Raw genomic sequence first — 15,611 nt, forward strand, 5'->3', positions numbered from 1 at the left:
CATGCTGTCACCCATAACAGGGTTTTCTTTTGTAAGGCTGAATAATATTTCATTTTATATCTATTGAGTTAAAATTATAAACAGCAAACCTGGGATATATGTTCTAAGAGGACAGGGACCTTAATTATCTTGTTCACTCTTCTCTATGACTCCAGAACTTAGAAAGTAGCACTCTCTAAACATCTTCACTTCTGTGCCTCATAAAAGTATTTTAAAAATTCATATCCCAGTGTATACTTTTAAAAGTTGACATCAGGCTATGCACAGTGGCACATGTCTGGAATCCTAGCACTTTGGGAGGCTGAGGCAGGCAGATTGCTTGAGCCCAGGAGTCCAAGACCAGCCTGGGAAAAATTGTGAAACATCATCTCTACCCAAACCTAACAAAAACAAGAAATGGGGAAAGGATTCCCTATTTAAGAAATGGTGCTGGGAAAACTGGCTAGCCATAAGTAGAAAGCTGAAACTGGATCCCTTCCTTACACCTTATGCAAAAATTAATTCACGATGGATTAGAGACCTAAATGTTAGACCTAAAACCATAAAAACCCTAGAAGAAAACCTAGGCAATACCATTCAGGACATAGGCATGGGCAAGGACTTCATGACTAAAACACCAAAAGTAATGGCAACAAAAGCCAAAATTGACAAATGGGATCTAATTAAACTAAAGAATTTCTGCACAGCAAAAGAAACTACCATCAGAGTGAACAGGCAACCTACAGCATGGGAGAAAACTTTTGCAATCTACTCATCTGACAAAGGGCTAATATCCAGAACTTACAAATAACTCAAACAGGCCGGGCGCGGTGGCTCAAGCCTGTAATCCCAGCACTTTGGGAGGCCGAGACGGGCGGATCACGAGGTCAGAAGATCAAGACCATCCTGGCTAACATGGTGAAACCCCGTCTCTACTAAAAATACAAAAAAACTAGCCGGGCGACGTGGCGGGCGCCTGTAGTCCCAGCTACTCGGGAGGCTGAGGCAGGAGAATGGCGTGAACCCGGAGGCGGAGCTTGCAGTGAGCTGAGATCCGGCCACTGCACTCCAGCCTGGGCGGCAGAGCGAGACTCCGTCTCAAAAAAAAAAAAAAAAAAAAAAAAAACAAATAACTCAAACAAACAACCCCATCAAAAAGTGGGCGAAGGATTTGAACAGACATTTCTCAAAAGAAGAAATTTATGCAGACAACAGACACATGAAAAAATGCTTATCATCACTGGTCATCAGAGAAATGCAAATCAAAACCGCAATGAGATACCATTTCACACCAGTTAGAATGGCAATCATTAAAAAGTCGGGAAACAACAGGTGCTGGAGAGGATGTGGAGAAATCGGAACACTTTTACGCTGTTGGTGGGACTGTAAACTAGTTCAACCATTGTGGAAGACAGTGTGGCGATTCCTCAAGGATCTAGAACTAGAAATACCATTTGACCCAGCCATCCTATTATTGGGTATATAACCAAAGGATTATAAATCATGCTGCTATAAAGACACATGCACATGTATGTTTATTGTGGCACTATTCACAATAGCAAAGACTTGGAATCAACCCAAATGTTTATCAATGACAGACTGGATTAAGAAAATGTGGCACATATACAACATAGAATGCTATGCAGCCATAGAAAAGGGTGAGTTCATGTCCTTTGTAGGGACATGGATACAGCTGGAAACCATCATTCTCAGCAAACTATCGCAAGAACAGAAAACTAAACACCGCATGTTCTCACTCATAGGTGGGAATTGAACAATGAGAACACTTGGACACAGGAAGGGGAACATCACACACCAGGGCCTGTTGTGGGGTGGGGGAAAGCGGGGGAGGGATAGCATTAGGAGATATACCTAATATAAATGATGAGTTAATGGGTGCAGCACACCAACGTGGCACATGTATACATATGTAACAACCTGCACGTTGTGCACATGTACCCTAGAACTTAAAGTATAATAAATAAAATAAAATAAAATAAAATAATTAAAACACCATCTCTACCAAAAATGCAAAACATTAGCCAGGCATGGTGGTACACACCTGTAGTCCCAGCTATATAGGAGGCTTAGGAGGATTGTTTAAACCCAAGAGTTTGAGGCTGCAATGAGCCATGATCCGGCCACTGCACTCCAGCCTGGGCAATGGAGTGAGACTCTGTCTCAAAAAAAAAAAAAAAAAAAAGAAAAAGACATCAAAAAACTATTTTCACAACTTCTGGAAATGGATTATTTTTTGGCATGATGTTTCATAAGTGCTCTCACTGTATTTTTATCAAAACTGTGGATTTGCAAGTTTAGCTTGTCCAATTCATGGAAAGTGTCGGCCATATTGTTTCATTGGCAAAGCCAGTCCTCTTTGTCTAATTAAATAATCCAAATTATTTTACTTAATTTTTAACAAGTTTAAAGTTTGCCTTTATCTTCTTTCTTTTTAAATTAATTAATTAATTTATTTTACCCAGAACTATATAAACTATCCTTTATTTTGTAAATCAAATGTTAATATACCAGTCTTTCCTTATCCACGGGAGAGACATTGCAACACCCCTCAGTAGATGACTGAAACCGTGAATAGTACCAAGCTCTATATATATAGTATGTTTTTTCAATCCAGTAATTCAGAGGGCTAATAAGTGACTAATGGGTGGGTAGTATAGACAGCATGAATTTGTTGGGCAAGGGGGGATTCCCATCCTGGGCAAGAGAGAATGGGATGGTGGAGATTTCATCATGCTACCAATAAATGGTATGCATTTTTTTTTTTTTTTGAGATGAAGTCTCGCTCTATCGCCCAGGCTGGAGTGCAGTGGCCGGATCTCAGCTCACTGCAAGCTCTGCCTCCCGGGTTTACGCCATTCTCCTGCCTCAGCCTCCCGAGTAGCTGGGACTACAGGTGCCCGCCACCTCGCCTGGCTAGTTTTTGTATTTTTTTTTTTAGTAGAGACGGGGTTTCACGGTGTTAGCCAGGATGGTCTCGATCTCCTGACCTCGTGATCCACCCGTCTTGGCCTCCCGAAGTGCTGGGATTACAGGCTTGAGCCACCGTGCCTGGCCCAATGGTATGCATTTTAAGACCTGTGAATTGGTTATTTCTGAATTGGTTATTTAAACCTATGAATTGGTAATTTTCCACTTAATATCTTTTGAACTGTGGTTGACAATGGGTAGCTAATATATATTGAGCACATAAGTAGGAGGGGGACTACTGTACATGTTACTGAAATGGCCTTTGCAAAATTATGACAGTAAGAGAAATTTGACATCTTGCTTCTAGCCTCGCAGGCTGCCTGTCTTTGCTCATTTCCAGGCGTGGGCCAAGCTAACTTTGGGGAAAATTTAGTTTATAGTTGAAATGATAATAGCCCTTCCCCAAAATCGAATTGTTCTTGTAAAACTAATGCAAGGCAACTAAGCTATGAGGATGAGAGTGACTTGAATTCTAAATAATTGTCAACCATTATTCTGGAGGTCAGATTTGCAACTTCCGCAATAACTCTTGCAGATACCATTACTATTGTAGAACCTAAGATTGGCCTTTTGAGATGTCTTTTCAGGTTTTTGCATTTCTGACAACTGGGTGGCCCCACCTGGACCCACCAGTCAGTCCTGTGGCCCCTACCCAGGAACTGATTCAGCACAAGAGGACAGCTTTGATTTCTTATGATTTCATCTCCAACTCAAACAATCAGCGTGTTCCCTACCCTACCCCACTGCCCAGCAAACTATCTTTGAAAAACCCCTAACCTAGGAGCTTTCAGGGAGATTGATTTGAGTAATAACTCCGTCTCTTACACAGTGTGGCCAGACTTGTGTCAATTAAACTCTTTATTGCAATGCCATGGTGCCCATGAGTCAATTTCGTTGTGCAGCAGGCAGGAAGAATCCATAGGGTGGTTACATCACTCTGACACCTTATTTCTAAGTTCTGAGAAAGATGGAGGGAGGGATGGAAAAGCTGGTGGATAGACAAAGGGATAGGCAGATAGATCTCTACGAGATAAAGGAGGAAATAAAAACAATCAATCATTTTACTAAGCCCTCTTTGTTTAGCACTCAAGGATACGCCCTTTGGAAAAATATGTTCTTGAAGTGTCCCTTGTTCAATTCCTGTTAGTTTACACTCAGGCAATGTGGAGTCCTAATTTAGGGAGGGGGAGTCGGGCTGGTGGGAATGAAGGAAAGCAAAAAGAGAAAGCAGATAAGCTATAAGTCTACCTTTCCTCGTGGTTCAGGATACAGAGTCCTCCTGTGCAAATAACTCACAATCTTCCTGCACTCAGCTATTACCAGACACCTCAGCTGGATAGAAATATGCAAGTTAGTTAACCGCAACCTCAGCATTATCAGTACTGCACAAAGCCCTCTTAACACACAGCCCAAACACCATTCTATCAAATCCCCAGCAAACCTTTGCTTCCTGGCAGTCAGCTCCTCTCTTGCTGATTTGCTTGTTGCATCCTTGCAACATACTTTCCTGCTTTGTCTAATAAATCTGCCTTTCTTGCCGGGCGCGGTGGCTCAAGCTTGTAAACCCAGCACTTTGGGAGGCCGAGACGGGCGGATCACGAGGTCAGGAGATCGAGACCATCCTGGCTAACACGGTGAAACCCCGTCTCTACTAAAAAATATAAAAAACTAGCCGGGCGAGGTGGCGGGTGCCTGTAGTCCCAGCTACTCGGGAAGCTAAGGCAGGAGAATGGCGTAAACGCAGGAGGCGGAGCTTGCAGTGAGCTGAGATCTGGCCACTGCACTCCAGGCTGGGTGGAGCGAGACTCCGTCCCAAAAAGAAAAAAGAAAAAAAAAAAATCTACCTAATCTGCCTTTCTTTACCTACAACTCTATGGATAAATTCTTTTTACCACCTGCGTGACACAGGCCCCAGGTAGTCGCTGCCCGCAACAGGCAATGGAAAAGGTGCTATGGTTTTCTTTGTGGAAGAGGAGATGCAAAAGGAGAATTGAAAAACTGAGTTTGGGCCGGGCGCAGTGGCTCAAGCCTGTAATCCCAGCACTTTGGGAGGCCGAGACGGGCGGATCACGAAGTCAGGAGATCGAGACCATCCTGGCTAACACGGTGAAACCCCGTCTCTACTAAAAATACAAAAACTAGCCAAGCAAGGTGGCGGGCGCTTGTAGTCCCAGCTACTCGGGAGGCTGAGGCGGGAGAATGGCGTAAACCCGGGAGGCGGAGCTTGCAGTGAGCTGAGATCCGGCCACTGCACTCCAGTCCGGGCGACAGAGGGAGACTCCGTCTCAAAAAAGAAAAAAAAAAAAAAGAAAAAAGAAAAACTGAGTTTGCAGGCCAATCAATTTTAGAAAAGATCATACAAAAATTCAGGATTTCCCTAGTATATCTGGACCCACAGATCCCTTTGAAGGGTCTTCCCAACTGCGCTATATGCACCTCAGGGTACAGGACTTCCCAACACCCCAACAAAAAAAAGGGGGGGAATTGGGTACTAGCCCAGGTGGAGAGATTGGCAAAAGTGAGAGCATATAGGAATTTGTAAGTTGTACAGGACTTGCTGTACCCTGAGGATAGCCCAGGTGGGAAGACCGTTCATCTTGTTGACCTAAAGGAAGAAACTGAAGCAAAATTAATGTAAGTAGAGAGCCTGTTTGGGCCAGGATTGAGGTCTCCATCCTGGGAGTCATGGATTCAAGTTGCCCTGAATATATGTTCTGGTTAGCAGCCGTTACAAGTGGGTTAAAGATTTTAAAAAAAGAAGATGAAAAAGTTAGGATACAGTTCTTAAGTTGCTTACCAACAATTTACAATGTTTCACTAACATAACATAAGCTATCATTGTCTATACATTGATCTTTGTACCACAAACCCCAGGAACGTGAAGATAATAGGTGAGGGTCACATTGTATAACTTGTGGTAACATTGTGGGTCAACTAGTCTGAAATTACAGAAAAGGAAAGCGAAAACAAAATGCCTTTAAGCAATTACCCCCAGGCATGGGTGTGGAGAATGTGACAGGTGTCTCCTGCTCCTGTCTGGGACTAATCAATTTTGTATACCTCACATTCCTCAGACTGCTCTGAGTCACTTTCTCAATGTAGAGCAGTGCTTGACACAGGGCATTGCCCTAAAAGTGTTTCTTAATTGAATGAGTAGGAAGGTTGTATGCAGTGAGACTAGCAAATGCAAATGAGGCAGGAGCTAAGTTTACAGTATGATGGATGATGGACTGCGCATGTGATAATGGTACCATAAGATTATAATGAACTTGAATTTTTTTTTTTTTTTTTTTTTTTTTTTTTTGAGACAGAGTCTCACTCTGTCGCCCAGGCTGGAATGCGCTGGCGCGATCTCAGCTCACTGCAAGCTCCGCCCCCCGGGTTCACGCCATTCTCCTGCTTCAGCCTCCCGAGTAGCTGGGACTACAGGCGCTCGCCACCACGCCCGGCTAATTTTTTTGTAATTTTAGTAGAGACAGGGTGTCACCGTGGTCTCGATCTCCTGACCTCGTGATCCACCCGCTTCGGCCTCCCAAAGTGCTGGGATTACAGGCGCGAGCCACCGCGCCCGGCCAGAACCTGAAAAATTTCTATCACCTAGCGACATCTTGATGAGTCTGACCCTGTGTAGGCCTAGGTTAATGTGTATGTTTGTGTCTTAGTTTTTAACAAAAGAGTTTTAAAAGTGGGAAAAAACCTCTAGAATAAGGCTATAACAATGTTTTTGTACCTTTGTACGCTGTTTTATTTTAAACTCTTATTATAAAAGAGGCAAAAAATTAAAAAATTAAAACGTTTATAAAGTAAAAGTGTTGGCTGGGCGCGGTGGCTCAAGCCTGTAATCCCAGCACTTTGGGAGGCCGAGACGGGTGGATCACAAGGTCAGGAGATAGAGACCATCCTGGCTAACACGGTGAAACCCCGTCTCTACTAAAAATACAAAAAACTAGCCGGGCGAGGTGGCGGGCGCCTGTAGTCCCAGCTGCTCGGGAGGCTGAGGCAGGAGAATGGCGTGAAACTGCGAGGCGGAGATTGCAGTGAGCTGAGATCCGGCCACTGCACTCCAGCCTGGGTGACAGAGTGAGACTCCGTCTCAAAAAAAAAAAAAAAAAAAAAAAAGTAAAAGTGTTATAGTAAGCTAAGGGTAATTTATCATTGACAAAAGAGCATTTTTAATTTTTTTTTCTATTTTGTAGAGATGGGAATCTTGCCATTTTCCCAGGTTGGTCTTGAACTCCTGGGCTTAAGTGACCTTCCTGCCTCTTTTGGGTTCTCAGGTGTGAGCCAACATGGCTGGCCAAAATTTTTAAAGTAAATTTAGTGTAGCCTAAGTTACAATGTTTAAAGTCTACAGTAATAGACAGTAATATCCTAGGCCTTCACATTCACTCACCACTCACTCACTGAATCACTCAGAGAAACTTCTAGTTTTGCAAGTTCCATTGATGGAAAGGCCCTATACAGGTGTTATATTTATTTATCCTTTTTTTTTTTTTTTAATTATTGTTTTGAGATTGAGTCTTGCTCTGTCACCTAGGCTGGAGTGCAGTGGCACCATCTTGGCTCACTCCAAGCTCCGCCTCCCTGGTTCAAGTGATTCTCCTGCCTCAGCCTTCTGAGTAGTCGGGATTACAGGCATGCACCACCATGCCTGGCTAATATTTTGTAATTTTAGTAGAGATAGGGTTTCACCATGTTGGCCTGATGAACTGATCTTGAACTCCTGACCTCAGGTGAACCACCCTCCTCAGCTTCCCAAAGTGCTGGGATTACAGGCATGAGCCACTTCACCTGGTCCTATTTTTAATCTTTTATTCCATAATTTTACTGTACCTTTTCTATGTTTAGATACAAAATTCTTCCACTGCATTACAGTTGGCTACAGTATTCAGGGCAGTAACGTGCCATACAGGTTTGGAGCGTAGGAGCAATAGGCTACACCACATAGCCTGGGTGTGGAGTAGGCTCTACCATCTAGGTCTGTGCAAGTACACTCCCTGATGTTCACACGACAAAACTGCGTAACAGCACATTTCTCAGAATCTGTCCCCATCGTTAAGTGATACATTATTGTATTTGGAAAAAAAAAAAAAAAAAGGAGGGGTATTGGATATTAGCCCAGATGAAGAGATTGGCAAAAGTGAGAGCATATAAGAATGTGTAAGTTGTTGGGGCTCGGAAACTGATACCCCAAAATATGGTGCTTTGACATACTAAAGCGAAGAACGCTCAAGGTTTCTCTGACCTTCTGCCTCACCCCATCTTTCCCAAAGAAGTTGCAGTTTCTTTATCTGCCTAAGATCCGGAAACACTAAGGCACATTGAGGACAATTGTTTTTTCTTCCCTTTCCTATAAAACCAAGAGTGTAGCCACACTTAAACAGACCTTTTCACAAGATAATGTACACATTAATATACGTTCCCTGATCCATCCATTCTCCCTAAAAATCCCCTCAACAGAACTCCTCTTCCCCGACTCCCATAATCTGTTTTGCCAGGACGATGTATACACTTAGGCACCACCTTGCGGGGTGAGCAATTACTCAGTGATTCTCCCTGTGAATTCACAGCAAATAAATTTGTATGCCTTTTTACCCATTAATCTGCCTTTTGCAAGTTGATTTTTCAGCGAAACTTCAGGAAGCCAAGGGGAAAGCTTTCCCTTTCCCTTTACCCGTAAAAAGTCAAGGCAGGGGTTTTCAATTTTATTCTATGAACAATGGGAACCATTAGAGGGTTTGGATGAGTGGATGGGTGGTGGAGAATTTTTGTTTTTCAAAAGGGTCGTGTTACAGGCTGAAATGTATTCCCCCAAAGTTCTTATGTTAAAGTCCTAACACCCAGTATCTCAGAATGTGACTGTATTTGGAAATAGCGTCTTTAAAGAGGTAATAAGTTAAAATGAGGTCACAAGGGCCAGGCGCAGTGGCTCATTCCTATAATCCCAGCACTTTGGGAGGCCGAAGTGGGCAGATCAACTGAGGTCAGGAGTTTGAGACCAGTCTGGCCAACATGGCAAAACCCGTCTCAACTAAAAATACAAAAATTAGCTGGGTGTAGTGGCACAAACCTGCACAAATCCCAGCTACTCAGGAGGCTGAGGCAGGAGAATCACTGGACCTGGGAGGCAGAGGTTGTGGTGAGCTGGGATTGCGCCACTGCACTCCAGCCTGGGTGATGGAGAGAGACTCCATCTGAAAAAAAAAAAAAGAGAGAGGTCATGAGGATGGGCCCTCACTCAACACGACTGGTGTCCTCGTAAGAGGAGATTAGGATGCAGACACAGACACACACGGAGGTAAGACCATGTGAACACACAGGAAGAAAGTGGCCAAGGAAAGAGCCCTCTGAAGATACTGACCCTACCTACCGGGACTCTGATCTCAGAATTCCAAGAAGTTCAGGTCAGCAATGATAAATCAAAATGGTAGCAGAAAAAAAAATGGATAGACTTATGATATATTTTAAAGATAGAACTGGCAGAACTTGCTAGTGGATTAGGAGTCTAAAAATGAGGACATAGGTTAAGAGTGCCAAGTGGCTGGGCATGGTGACTCACGCCTGTAATCCCAGCACTTTGGGAGGCTGAAGTGGGCAAATCATGAGGTCAGGAGTTTGAGACCAGCCTGGCCAACATGGTGAAATCCTATCTCTACCAAAAATTAGCCAGGAGTGGTGGCGGGTGCCTGTAATCCCAGCTGCTTGGGAGGCTGAGGCAGGAGAATCACTTGAACCCAGTGGTGGAGGTTGCAGTGGGCTGAGATCGTACCACTGCACGCCAGCCTGGGCAACAGAACGAGACTCTGTCTAAAAAAAAAGAGAGATTCAAGTGAAGAATGATGAGGTTCATGAATTTGGAGAGGAGAGCTTTATTTCACATAAAGGGTCACATGCTGTAGGTGGCCATTCTGACAGGCTGGAAAGTATAGCCTCCAGCCAGTAGCTGAAAACATACACTTTGAGGGAAGGGTACAGGAAAAAAGAATGTATGCTAAGCAGGTGGCCAAATATGCATATTTAATAAGCTGTAGAGGAGTCACAAATATTTATGAAAGGAGAAACGTGTGCATGCTCAGCTGAGCTTCATGCCCCTTCATGGGACCCCTGTACAAAACATGGTGTCCTTACCATGATCTGAGGGTGGAGCTTTTGGGCCTCTGATGTCAAAAGGTGAAGTGGAGGATTAGAAAACCCTCCCTGCACATCCGTTGTGAACTGGCCAGAACCATTCAGTGGTGGGTGGCCTCTTATCAGGAAGGAATGCATATCGGTTGTTGTGGTGAAATGGCAAAAGGGAGGGGGAGTTGGTGGAAATCAGCAGTGGAGCCAGGCTTTCCAAAGGTCTGGTTTCTGTTTAGACTTTAGGAAAGAATGCCTACTGGCAGCTAGGGAGGGCGGGGGTATGAGGAAGTGTGTACCACCTCCAGATGCTGTCCTGGGCTCTCTTTGGCCAACAGGACAGGATGTCCATTCAGTCCGTCATGGGGCTTAGGATTTTAGTTTTACTTTTCAAGAGAAAATAAACTGACTAGGAAGAAATGAAAAAAAGCTATGGGGAGGTAAAGAATGACTGGAACCTTAAATTTTCCCTCCAGTGGTAAAGTTTTAATGACCCAGGTCTGATCACACACTACTTGTTTCCATAGGGAATAATGTTTATTTCACCATCAATCCGTAAATGCTGTTTACTAGCTTTTAACTTTTTAAATCAATTCACAGCAGAGGAAGCTTTATGATTATATGATTACAGAGCAGTGCGTAAATGTGATACCCTTTTTTAAACTATATAAAAATAATAATGTAACTAAGAAAAATTAGAAGTTGTGGCTGGGAAGGAGAAAGGGTAAGTGCCATAATGTCCTCATCTTTATGGTGAGGAGTGGAGAGGTCCTACTGAAGATGATGAATAAAAATAATACAGGCCATTTTATTTTATTTTATTTATTTTTGAGACAGAGTCTCACTCTATCACCCAGAGTGGAGTGCAGTGGCATGATCACCTCTGCCTCCCAGGTTCAAGTGATTCTCCTGCCTCAGTTTCCCAAGTAGCTGGGACTACAGGCCCATGCCACCCCACCCAGTTAATTTTTGTATTTTTAGTAGAGAAGGGCCAGGCTGGTCTCAAACCCCTGACCTCAGGTGATCCACCCAGCTTGGCCTCCCAAAGTGCTAGAATCACAGGCATGAGCCACCGTGCCTGGCCTACAGACCATTATTTTATTTTTAAATTTTATTTATTTATTTTTTTAGAGACAAAGTCTTGCTCTGTCACCCAGGCTCGAGTGCAGTGGCGTGATCTCCGTTCACTACAACCTCTGCCTCCTGGGTTCAAGCAATTCTCCTGCCTCAGCCTCCTGAGTAGCTGGGACTACAGGTACATGTCGCCACACCCGGCTACTTTCTTTTGTATTTTAGTAGAGATGGGGTTTCACTGTGTTGCCCAGGCTGGTCTCGAACTCCTGAGCTTAGGCAATCTACCCGCCTCGGCCTCCCAAAGTGCTAGGATTATAGGAGTGAGCCACTGCGCCTGGCCCAGACCATATTTAAAAAGTGGTAACCACCAGATAAACTACTGTGAGTGGTAGATTCCAGAGGGTGAAGGTGTCTTTTATTGTATATCTCATATCCTTCTATAGCATTGTGAGAATTTTTTTCTTTTTTTCTTTTTTTTTTTTACTGTATTGCCAAAGAATGAATTACAGCCAATTTAAAGATCTCAGTTGGCTTTATTGCAATTCTAGAATTGGGCAATGCTTCAGTCCATGAAATAGAATCAGTGTTCCAAAGCACTGAGCAGAAGAGGCTGGCTTCATAGAGAAGGCCTGAAGGAAGCAGAAGCTAAGAACAGAGTGTATCAGTCCTTTCAAAGTTACTTTTCTTATAAGGTGGGGACATAATAGAATCATAGAAAAATAACTGAATAGTTAACAACAGTTTCCTTCAGGCTACCTTTTTGCCTGTAAGGATTAAGACAGAGGGAACTTCTTCATGATTGAAGGACTGAAGGCTTCAAAGGACCTGTTTGGGAAATTGGGTGTTCTCTCTCTCCTGATTTCTCTAAAGATCAGGTAACTTAGTTTAGGTTTGGTGACATGAAACTTGAGCATGGGTGACTCCATTCTGATTTTTAGTCTGGTCTGTTGGGGTCTGGTGCAGGAGCTTAGTCCAAACGATGGCCTCCTATCATTTTTACTTAATGATGTGTATCAATTACTGACATAATAATTGAAAACTAAGTCTAATTTTTTTCAAAAAAGACACTAAGCTCCCATCCTGAGGCTCTGGGAGAGGGCACGCTCTTTGAGACAGAGTCTCACTCTATTGCCCAGGCTGGAGTGCAGTGGCATGATCTCGGTTCACTGCAACCTCCGCCTCCCAGGTTCAAGCGATTCTCCTGCCTCAGTTGTGCACTCTCCTATGCACAGTGAGAATGCCTGCAAGCACAGAGTGACTCTCCTAGGGAGAGGTGGGGCTGAGACAAAGCTGTGACCTAGGAGGAGGCAGGTCCCCTCACTCTTGAAAGCCTCTCCTTGTCCCTCTCCCTATCACAAGGGTGGTAGAAAGGCCCACCCAGGGTCCAGGGTCCTTGTCCCTTGCCACTTACTGCTGGTTCTGCATTTCATCTGGGTCAGTGTCATACTAAAGCAGGAGGGGCTGACTCAGGCAGGAGGAAGCCAAAGAAAGATTTGGGAAGCTTGAAGAGTGGAAGCTTTGCTATAACCTCTCCTGGCTTGAAAAAGCACCTTTGGGACTCAGAGGGTTAAAGGGCAAAGGTGGGCCTAGCTCAGCCCCAGAACACCCCACATGGTTTCTCTCCTTCACCCACTCAGTCGTTCCACAAACAGCATCCAGCCCCTGTGGCTCAGTACTGGGCACTGGGGCATAGGTCAATTAGATATAGTCCCTGCCCACAAGAAGCTCACCTTTTCTTATAAGGTGGGGACATAATAGAATCATAGAAAAATAACTGAGTAGTTAACAACAGTTTCCTTCAGGCTACCTGACTACCTTCAGGCTAGTGTAGTGGGCAGTAACTCATGTTAAAGAGCCTTTAGGAAATGGAGAAAATGTGCATGGGTTGGTGGGGGACGTGATGGCCTGGCTCGTGGGCGATGTGGAGAAGTTTCTAAAGACGATATTTGGGCTGCATATGGAATGGGGAAGAGCATTCCTGGTGCAGAGGTGCATTCCAGGCACAGAGGTAGGTTGCATCCTTAGCCCCAAGGCCAGGTGGAGGACAGGGCTCTGGCATTAACATTCCCGCTGGCCTTCTGGGTTTGCCCTTGGTGGGGTCATAGGGAGTAGGGTGTGGTAGTGGCATGTTACTATCACCATTTCTGGAGTTCTGTGACAGAACCAGAGCACACACCGAACTGTCCTGTCTCTCCCTTGTTAGTAATGGGGGTTGGCCAAAATTTGGGGAGATGGACTAGAACTAGGAGGAGGATAGGGCTGCTGTTGTTACTTTCTCCTGCCTCTTGCATTTTTAACTATCCCAGTAATTTTTTTTTGTTTTTTTGTTTTTTTTTGAGACAGAATCTCGCTCTGTCGCTAGGCTGGAGTGCAGTGGCACGATTTCGGCTCAGTGCAACCGCCACCTTCTGGGTTCAAGCAATTCTCCTGCCTCAGCCTCCCGAGTAGCTGGGATTGCAGCATATGCCACCATGTACAGCTAATTTTTGTATTTTTGGTAGAGATGGGGTTTCACCATGTTGGCCAGGATGGTCTCGATCTCTTGATCTCATGATCTGCCTGCCTCGGTCTCCCAAAGTGCTGGGATTACAGGCGTGAGTCATCGTGCCCGGCCCTATACCAGTAATTCTTAAGAGTATGGGTGGGGTCTAATATAATTTCTAGATAAAGGGGATATACTAAAAAAAAAGCATATTCCATAATGTAATTTTATATGGGGGGGTGGATACAACATTATTTTAGTAATACAAACTAGAACAGATACAGCTTTTGAAAATAAGTGAGGGGATTCACAGAAGACACAGTGATAATTCACCAAGGGCATGTGATCTAGGGGAGCATCTCAGCATGGTATGGGACTGGAGGGAGGGAGAAATGCTGTCCCAGATACACCTAGGCTGATCTTACCTGTCAGCCAGAGCAGGCAGTTCTCACTTACTGAGGCCATCACAGAAGGAGCAGGTAGAAAATCCAACACTGTGCCTAAATATCCCTTCTCTTTTTCCTTGGTGACCAAGAGCTCACAGTTTACTTGAAGCAAGCCATAGCTTCTGGGCTTCAGTTTTCCTCATCCAACAAACGGTGAGATTGGGCTAGATGACCACCTAGAACCCTTTTAGACATACTAACTTGGTCTTTTCCATATTTTTGTTTTTTTTTTTTGAGACAGAGTCTCCCTCTGTTGCCCAGGCTGGAGTGCAATGGCACAATCTCAGCTCACTGCAACCTCTGCCTCAGCCTCCTGAGTAGCTGGGATTACAGGCACGCCCCACCACGCCCGGCTACTTTTTGTATTTTTAGGAGAGACGGGGTTTCACCATGTTGGCCAGGCTGCTCTCGAACTCCTGACCTCATGATCCACTCACCTCGGTCTCCCAAAGTGCTGGGATTACAGACGTGAACCACTGCACCCAGCCGCAGATGTTTTCATCATCACTGTTTTTGCCATTTCTTTGTTTCACCATATTAAGTACATATTTTTCTTTAAATTGATTCACTTTATTAACTTAAATATTTACTTATCCTCATCTTAAACAGTAATATCTGTGAAAGCACGGGTTTGATGGGCAAGTTATATATAATGTATATTAAAACAAATATGACTGTAAATATAAAAATTCACCCATGTACCACCTAACATCTTCTCCTGTCACCAGTGGTACACCTATGCCTCCCTTGGGGGGAAACACTGCATCTAATCACTTGTTGTCACAGCAGCCTGTAGAACTTTGGTCTTAGCTTAATTCACTCACTGAACAATTGTTGGAGGGTCTGCCATCTGCAGAGACTGTTCTGGCCCCGGGGCTAAAATAGTGAACAAGATATGCATGGTGCCTGCCCTGCATCTCCAACACCCTGATAAGTAGACAGATAAAACTAGGGAATCAAATACATAAATGCAAACGGTAAAAAGTACTGCAGTAGCAAGCTTGTGTTCTTGTAGTACTCTGATTAGCTTCATGTGTATTTATCAGCTACTCTGTGGTTGGTTGCAAATTTATTACTTACTACATTCTCTTAAATACATTTATTCAGGCCAGTGCGGTGGCTCACACTTGTAATTCCAGCATTTGGGAGGCTGAGGCAGGTAGATCACTTGAGGTCGGGAGTTCAAGTCCAGTCTGACCAACATGGTGAAACCATGTGGTGGTGCACGCCTGTAGTCCCAGCTACTTGGGAAGCTGAGGCAGGAGAATCGCTTGAGTCTAGGAGGTGGAGGTTGCAGTGAGCCGAGATCACACCACTGCACTCCAGCCTGGGCGACAGAACGAGACTGTCTCAAAAAAATAAAAATTAAAAAAAGGAAATACATTTATTCAGTCCCAAGAGCCCTGAGAGAAACCTTACCAAAGGTGTAGGCCAAACTCATAAGGTTGAGTTATCCCCAGAATCATCTAGAATACAACAAGTAGAAAATACTCCCTACTAGAATATAACACTTTTTCTACCAT

This window comes from Trachypithecus francoisi, unplaced genomic scaffold (genome assembly GCF_009764315.1).
Source record: "Trachypithecus francoisi isolate TF-2019V2 unplaced genomic scaffold, Tfra_2.0 Lachesis_group2, whole genome shotgun sequence".
NCBI classification, from domain to species: Eukaryota; Metazoa; Chordata; class Mammalia; order Primates; family Cercopithecidae; genus Trachypithecus; species Trachypithecus francoisi.